Here is a 9,161-nt window from a genome sequence, read left to right as displayed (position 1 = left end):
TAGAAACCCCCACTGCTCAGTAGGGCTGTCAACTTTAGTCGTTTAGTCGACTAATCGGTCGATGATGTCTTGGTCGACTGACATTTATACTGGTCGACCTGTTGCATATTTTTTTTTTCTTTTTTTTCACCAATGAAGAAATTTTCATTGATTTACTCCTTGATATTTATTCCTTTTATTACCAGTTATATATTACTGCATTCTAAATATAATTAGCCTATGTTTTATCCCAAACTTTAAATGCATTAATTTAGACATAACAGCACCAGAGTTTAGCGCACCACGTGAACACTCAGGAACCGTACCTGTGGCTGGCTGCACTGCTGCTTCGCGCTCAGTAAGGAATATAGGTAGGTTTGCTGTATTCATTCAGTTAGAACGCTACTTGTTTTGGCTTTTGTCGACAAAATGTCCAAGGAATTTAAATCTTTTGTCTGGCTGCATTTAAAAAAAAAAAAAAAAGACAACACCGTTACTCCAATCCTCCCTGGCTGTAGGTCTCGCATCTGATTTGTGATCTTCGCTTAGAATGGAGGCATACATGACAGTTAAAGTCCATTTTATCGATGCGGACTGTAAAATGAATAGCGTTGTGTTAGAAACAAAGCAGCGCACACGGGAGAAAATGTCACTCAAGTCGCGGACGCTTACCACATTCCACCAGAGAAGCGGGTGTCAGTGGTAATGGACAACGCTGTCAACATGCTCTCGGTGGAATTACTGAAGGGATCCGGTCAGTGGCCAGACGTGAGCTCCTGACTTTGCAGTTAAAAAAATCACTTAATTTTCAAAGAATTCTATTATTATTATAGTTTTATGTATTATGTATTATTTTTTCGTTGTTCTTTTATAAATACTCTATGACAATTGTTTTAATAAATGTTCAATCAAAATGCAAAACATTGCGTCTTTTTTTTTTTTTTTTTTTAGTCGACTGATCGTTGCGCCGGACAGGACTTTGGTCGACTAAGCATTTCTTTGGTTGACTACAGCCCTACTGCTCAGGTTAGAGATAAAACCATCTTAAATCCAGTAATAAATACATCAAAAGTCAAATCTACAAGTCAATAAACCTGTTGCGAAAAATATAACTTTTTGTCTTACCTAATTTGAGGAGCCGTAGTCTCTCTTCCTTTTACCTGACTGCGTGTGATTCATTACAATCTTCCGACAAGAAAGTTATCCATGTTATTCCTCTCGTTATTCCAAGTCAACACTTAATCCACTCATTATTTCAGCTTCAAAAGTCCACTTAATGTCACGGTGACAGATGACAAATGCAGCTGTGCACATGTACATTCTGACTCGAGTTAACTCGCATTATAACTTTGACTGTTTGATCGCTCGTTCAGTGCCATGGCCGCTGACGTTATTTATTTGCTATCATCTCTGTGCTCTCTGCTCTGCGTCAAGTCTGAATCTGACCACTAAAACTTTAAGATTAAATGGTTCATTTATATTATTATAAAAATGGGAGAAAATGTAAAGTGCGGTTTGGTGGTCGAAGTCATTTTGTCCCTGACTGGTAGAAACATGGCACACGCTCGAGACTGTACATGCGTGCTAGCTGGATCAACCTAAAATATGATTTTTAACACAATTTGAGTGTCATAGAAAACATTCATGTGACAGTTCACCTCAGATCTTGTTGCTGATTTGAAATAAATTAAATATGATTGTGTCAAGTCTGCAAGCATTATTACCGTGCGTGCACTTGCATTAACTCTGAGCCTGCGCGCTCTGCTTCTAATGGCAGAGAGAGAGAGAGAGAGAGATCACTTTTTTTTTTGGCTCACTCTTTTCTTTTCCTAATTTTACAAGTTGCAAGTTGCAAAAAAACAAAAGCAGTGTCTGATCACGGTGCACGATCACCGGGTGTTCATACTTGTCTCTTCTACTTGCAGTGGGAGAACAATGCTCGGAGAATCACATGGGCACTCAGGAGATATCAAGGTTCGTAGGAGAATTCAGATCACGGATAGTGCCATGAGCCTTCTGGAGACAGAAGAACAAAGACACACAGGTTAGCTTCTCAAAATGTAAGTATACGTTACTGCTGGTGTTTCATTGAAGACAAGGTGAGTTGGAGACAAGATTGTGAGGTCGATGCCTGTTGGAGTCCAGGATCTCCTTAACTGTGTAGATGGGTTCCGAGTCGATGGGCGGCAACGGGGGTTCGTCGTCAGGGACCGGGTCTGCAGAGGGAACAGAAACAGGTAAGTGATGGGGTTTCAACAGGGAGACGTGAAAGGTAGGGTGGATCCGGTACTGAGCAGGAAGTTGGAGTCGGTAGGGGACGGGGTTAATTTGTCGTTCAATTGGGAATGGTCCAATATACTTCGGGCTTAATTTCTTACAGGGTTGTCATAACCTGATGTCCCGGGTGGAAAACCATACCAGTTGGCCAGGCTGGTAGGCAGGGTTTTCCTTACGGTGAGCATCTGCAAAGCGTTGATGGCGATTGACCGCTTGTTGAAGGTGGCGGTGTGCTTGGTTCCAGACTCGTTCACTGTCACAGAACCAGTCGTTTACAGCCAGATGATTAGAGGGCTCTCCAGACCATGGAAACAGAGGAGGTTGGTAACCAAGAATTCATTGAAACAGATTAAAATTAGTTGATGTTTTTTGGGGAATTTTGGGCATATTCGACCCAGACTAGGTACCTGTTCCATAGGTTTTGGTTTCGGTGGCAAAAGGTCCTGAGTAAGCGGCTGATGTCCTGTATCTTCCGTTCTGTTTGCCTGTTTGCCTGAGGATGGTAACCGGAAGTAAGACTGACTGTGACGTTGAGCAGAGCAAGGAAGGACTTCCAGACCCTCGAAATGAATTGAGGTCCCCTGTCGGAAACAATGTCTTCAGGAATGCCAAAATTATGAAATACATGATTAAACAGAAGTTCTGCAGTTTTCAAAGGCTGTGGGTAGGCCTTTCAGTGGAATAAGTCTACATGCCTTGGAGAATCTATCTATGGCCACAAGGATACAGGTATTACTGTCAGACGCTGGGAGATCGGTGACAAAGTCAACCCCAATGTGGGACCAGGGGCGCTGAGGAATTGGTAAGGGAAGGAGCTTTCCAGTAGGTAGTTGTCGAGGTATCTTGGTCAGTGCACAGAGTGCACATCCTTGAATGAACTCCGTGACATCCTCCTGCATCCTTGGCCACCAGTATATTCTTTGAAGAGTTGACAGTGTTTTATTTACTCCTGGATGACCGGTTCTCACCGAGGAATGACCATCGGAGATGAGGGGCACACGGTAATCCTCCGACACGTAGATCTTCTCTACCGGACACATTGGCTGAATGGGTTGGTTTTGGGCTTGTTCACAGAGTAGTTCGTCAAGATCCCACTTAATCGTGTTAACAAATAGTTTGGTGGGCAAGATGGTTTCTGCTTCTTCCGGGATTTCCTCTACAGTGTGTAGGCGGGATAAGGTGTCGGCTCTCGTGTTCTTGGAACCAGGATGGTAGGATATTAGGAAATGGAACCGGGTAAAGAATAGCGCCCACCTAGCTTGGCGAGGGTTGAGTCTTTAAGCTTCTTTTAGGTACTGGAGGTTCTTGTGATCCGTGAGTTTTCACGATAGAAGTTTGCGAAGCCCAAGAACCTGTGGAGTTCATTTACTGACTTGGGAGTAGACCAGGAAGTGATAGCTTCTGTCTTGCGGTCATCCATCTTTACCCCTCTGGCACTGATCTGATATCCTAGGAATTCCACGGAGGTCTGGTGAAAGATACATTTCTCTGCCTTCACAAAGAAGGAGAATTCTCGGAGTCGCTGGAGTACTTGGGCAACGTGCTGTTGATGTTCCCTTTCATTGTGAGAATAGATGAGTATGTCTTCGATGTAAACAAGAGCGAACCGGTTCAGGAACTCTCGAAGGACCTCATCCATGAAACTTTGAAAAACAGAAGGGGCGTTAACAAGACCATATGGCATCAACAGGTATTCGTAGTGCCCAGCTGGAGTGATGAACGCCGTTTTCCATTTGTCTCCCTCTCGTATTCTGATCAGATTGTACGCACTCCTGAGATCTAATTTGGTGAAAATGCGAGCGTCACGGAGTTGTTCTAGGGAGGATGGAATCAAGGGAAGAGGGTAGCTAAATTTCACAGTTATTTTGTTTAAGGCCCTGTAATCTATGCAAGGTCGTAACCCACAATCTTTCTTAGGGACAAAGAAAAAGCTGGCTGCAGCTGGTGAGGTAGATGGTCTAATGTATCCCTGTTTCAAGGTCTCTTCAACATACTCAAGCATCGCCGTCTGTTTTGGAATGGACAGGGAATATATTCTGCCCTTATGAATGGGTTTTCCAGGTATGAGGTCTATAGCGCAATTCCAAGGTCGATGCAGGGGTAGTTTGGCTGCTGCGATCGGATTAAAAACATCTGAAAAGGAGGCATAGCATGAAGGGACACTGGTGGATAAATTTTCCTTTGGACTTTCAATAGATGTAGAGTTAATCACCATGGAATCAGGTTTGTCACAAGGAGAATGTACATGGTTTACTTTAATGCAATCGCAGCCCCAATTTAGAATCTCTCCGGTGGCCCAGTCTAATGAGGGTTGGCGCTGGATCAGCCACGGACGTCCTAAGATTATATCGGTCTGACTGTTCTCAAGAATAAATGGAGTGAAAGAATAATGATGGGTATTCTGCACACTGAGAGTGACGAGTGCAATTTGTGAGGTCACATACCCTTGATTGATCATCTTACCTGTCACTGCGTAGATGGAGTATTGTTTCTGGATTCTGGTCTTTCGGAGATCGTTGGCTTTGGCGAGTTTTCCCGAGATGAAGTTGCCGGCTGATCTGGAGTCCATGATGGTCGTGGCTGAAACGACGAGATCTCTAATTCTCAGAGTCACACAGATAGTTAATGGGGAGGACACAGAGGGTTTAGGAAGGACTGAAGTCACCATTAAACGTTGGGGACGAGATGGTCAAGTGCGTATGAAGTGATTTTCATTCCCACAGTAAAGGCATAACCTGTAATGTGTTTCTTGATAACATGATTTGGATCTTAAGTGAACTCACTGGGCTTGCTGCATGAATTTTTCTAACCCCATATTGTCATCGTAGATGGCGAGCTGTAGCCATAGTGCGGGATTCAGCCCTTCTCGGTACACCGTCAGTAAGGCTTTCTCGTTCCATCCGTTCGCTGCGGCCAGGGTTCAGAATTCAAGAGAATATTCAGACACTGATTTCTTTCCTTGATGTAAATGTAATAATTGTTCACTGACCGAGGAATCACCCACCGGACGGCCAAACACTTCTCTGAAATGGTTAATGAAATCCTGAAACGATGAAGTGTCTGCTGTTTCCTGGAACCATAGTGCTTTTGCCCATCTCAGCGCAGCACCGGATAACTGCTGAATAATGAATGATATCTTGGATCTGTTCATGGGGTACTGATATGCATGTTGTTCCAGTGCGAGAGAGCATTGTAGCAGAAATCCATTGCAGTCCTCTTCCCGGCCGGTGAAGGGAGCTGGTCGAGTGATTGTGTTCGCAATGTACACCAGTGTGGGAGCAGGGTTTGCGGAAGTGCCGTCCTCGGGTTGTGTCGAATTCATCGGTGTTGGTCAAGCCTTCTGTCAGGATAGTACTCGGGAGACAGAGGTGGTTGACTTCAACACAAAGTCTTTATTAAGACAAAGGTTCGTGATAGGTAAGTTTAGTGTAGTCTTTGGTGCGGGTTCTGTGGAGTTAGTTTCTGTGACAGCCAGGTGAGTTCGTTACGTGCCGAGACGTCAAAGCCACATAATATGTGAATATCAATACTTGTCTCTTCTACTTGCAGTGGGAGAACAATGCTCGGAGAATCACATGGGCACTGAGGAGATATCGAGGTTCGTAGGAGAATTCAGATCACGGATAGTGCCATGAGCGTTCTGTAGACAGGAGAACAAAGACACACAGGTTAGCTTCTCAAAATGTAAGTATACGTTACTGGTGTTTCATCGAAGACGAGGTGAGTTGGAGACAAGATCGTGAGGTCGATTCCTGTTGGAGGCTTGACGGTGAACTGGTGCATGGGTGAGTGTTATATAGTGCCGTGGTAATGGAGATCAGGTGCTGGTGATTAGTACTCAGGGGAGTGTGAGCGTTGATGATTGGCTAGGACCGGTTCTGCCTGGTCCCTGACAATATGTCCCCAAAACCTTCAAACTGGCTTGTTATTAAGCCTCTCATAAAAAAAAACACAATTTGACCCCAAAGAACTAGTTAATTATAGACCGATTTTGAATCTCCCTTTTCTGTCCAAGATACTAGAAAAGGTAGTATCCTCACAATTACATTCCTTTTTATAGAAAAATGGTATCTGTGAGGATTTCCAGTCAGGATTTAGACCATATCATAGTACTGAGACTGCTCTCCTTAGAGTTACAAATGACCTGCTCTTATCATCTGATCGTGGTTGTATCTCTCTATTAGTTCTATTGGATCTTAGTGCTGCGTTTGACACTATTGATCACAACATTCTTTTGCATAGACTTGAACACTTTGTCATCAATTCGTAGCAGTTAATGAAGAGGTATCATATCGATCACAAGTGCAGTATGGAGTACCTCAAGGCTCAGTACTAGGGCCGCTACTCTTCACGCTTTATATGTTACACTTGGGAGTTATCACAGGATAGTTGGGAGTTATTATCAGGAAACATGGTGTTAGCTTTCACTGTCATGCTGATGATACTCAGCTCTATATTTCTTCGCGGCCCGGTGAAACACACCAATTTGAAGAACTAATGGAATGCATAGTCTATATAAATGTATTAATAAGAACACAGTCTAAGACTTGATGGCTGCTCTGTCACTTCTTCATCATCAGTTAGGAACCTAGGTGTGCTATTTCATAGCAATCTTTCCTTAGAAAGCCACGTTTCTAGAATTTGTAAAACTGCATTTTTCCATCTCAAAAATATATCTGAATTATGGCCTATGCTCTCAATGTCAAATGCAGAAATGTTAATCCAATGCATTTATGACCTCAAGGTTAGATTATTGTAATGCTTTATCGGGTGGTTCTTCTGTACACTTAGTAAACAAACTACAGCTAGTCCAAAATGCAGCAGCAAGAGTTCTTACTAGAACCAGGAAGTATGACCATATTAGCCCGGTCCTCTCAACAGTGCACTGGCTCCCTATCAAACATCATATAGATTTTAAAATATTGCTTATTACTTACAAAGCCCTGAATGGTTTAGCACCGCAGTATTAGAATGAGCTCCTGTTACATTATAATCCTCCACATCCGCTACGTTCTCAAAACTCAGGCAATTTAATAATACCTAGAATATCAAAATCAACTGCGGGCGGCAGATCCTTTTCCTATTTGGCGCCTAAACTCTGGAATAACCTACCTAACATTGTTCGTGAGGCAGACACACTCTTGCAGTTTAAATCTAGATTAAAGACTCATCTCTTTAACCTGTCTTACACATAACGTACTAATATGATTTTAATATCAAAATCCATGAAAGGATTTTTAGGCTGCATAAATTAGGTTAACCAAAACCGGGAAAATTTCCCATAACACCCGATATACTTGCTACATCATTAGAAGAATGGCATTTACAGTACGCTAATATTAGTATGTTTTTCTCTTATTCCGAGGTCACCGTAGCCACCAGATCCAGTCTGTATCCTGATCAGTGGGTCCCTGCAGTCACCCGGATCCAGTATGTATCCAGACCAGATGCTGGATCGGCACCTAGAAAGGACCTCTACAGCCCTGAAAGACAACTGAGACCAATACAACTAGAGCCCAGATACAGATCCCCTGTAAAGACCTTGTCTCAGACGACAACCAGGACAAAACCACAGGAAACTGATGATTCTTCTGCACAATCTGAGTTTGCTGCAGCCTAGAATTGGACTGCTGGTTTCATCTGGTCAGAGGAGAACTGACCCCCCCGACTGAGCCTGGTTTCTCCCAAGGTTTTTTTCTCCATTCTGTCACTGATGGAGTTTTGGTTCCTTGCCACTGTCGCCTCTGGCTTGCTTAGTTGGGGTCACTTCATCTACAGCGATATCGGTAGCACTTTATTTTACAGTCCTGTTCCTCAAATACATACTATGTACTTATTATAGTAATTACAATAACTATGTAATAACTAGGTACTAACCCTGAACCTACCCCTAAACCTAACCCTACCCCATGTAGTTACCTTGTATTACCAGAACTTTCTTAGATAAATACACTGTAAGTACACTATAAGTACATGTTAGTACACGTACTGTAAAATAAAGTGCAACCGCGATATCATTGACTTGATTGCAAATTAATGCACAGACACTATTTAAACTGAACTGAGATGATGACATCACTGAATTCAATGATGAACTGCCTTTAACTGTCATTTTTCATTATTGACACACTGTTTTCCTAATGAATGTTGTTCAGTTGCTTTGACGCAATGTATTTAGTTTAAAGCGCTATATAAATAAAGATGACTTGACTTGATTTGACTCCCTGACTATGTAAAGCGCTTTGAGTGCTTAGAAAAGCACTATATAAATGTAAGGAATTATTATTATTTATTAATGGGTGAAGAGGACATCAGATAAACAACAGGAACAGCAAGAAACCCTTAGCTAAAATAAAGAATGTTTTCAGAAATATATATTCTACACCGCAATTATTTAAAAAGTCCATTTTTTCTTACCTTATGCACCTGTCTGTAGAGACGCCGTATGGAAAGCTGAGAAGACGTCACCGCACCTGCGCGACAACGGAGGATCTTGCGGAGGATCTCTCTAAAGAAGACAGAGAACGCAGATTTGTCAATGGATCAGAAGTCCCCCTGCCCACCTAAGATACAGACTCCCTGCTGAAATGTTGTCAACTCTAATTATAAGACTTACGTGAATTACGGCCTATGCTCTCAATGTGAAATGCAGAAATGTTAATCCATGCATTTATGACCTCAAGGTTAGATTATTGTAATGCTTTATTGGGTGGTTGTTCTGTACACTTAGTAAACAAACTACAGCTAGTCCAAAATGCAGCAGCAAGAGTTCTTACTAGAACCAGGAAGTATGACCATATTAGCCCGGTCCTGTCAACACTGCACTGGCTCCCTATCAAACATCGTATAGATTTTAAAATATTGCTTATTACTTACAAAGCCCTGAATGGTTTAGCACCTCAGTA

The sequence above is a fragment of the Carassius carassius genome, chromosome 2, assembly GCF_963082965.1.
Source record: "Carassius carassius chromosome 2, fCarCar2.1, whole genome shotgun sequence".
Lineage (NCBI taxonomy): Eukaryota > Metazoa > Chordata > Actinopteri > Cypriniformes > Cyprinidae > Carassius > Carassius carassius.
This window is presented reverse-complemented; position numbering follows the sequence as displayed.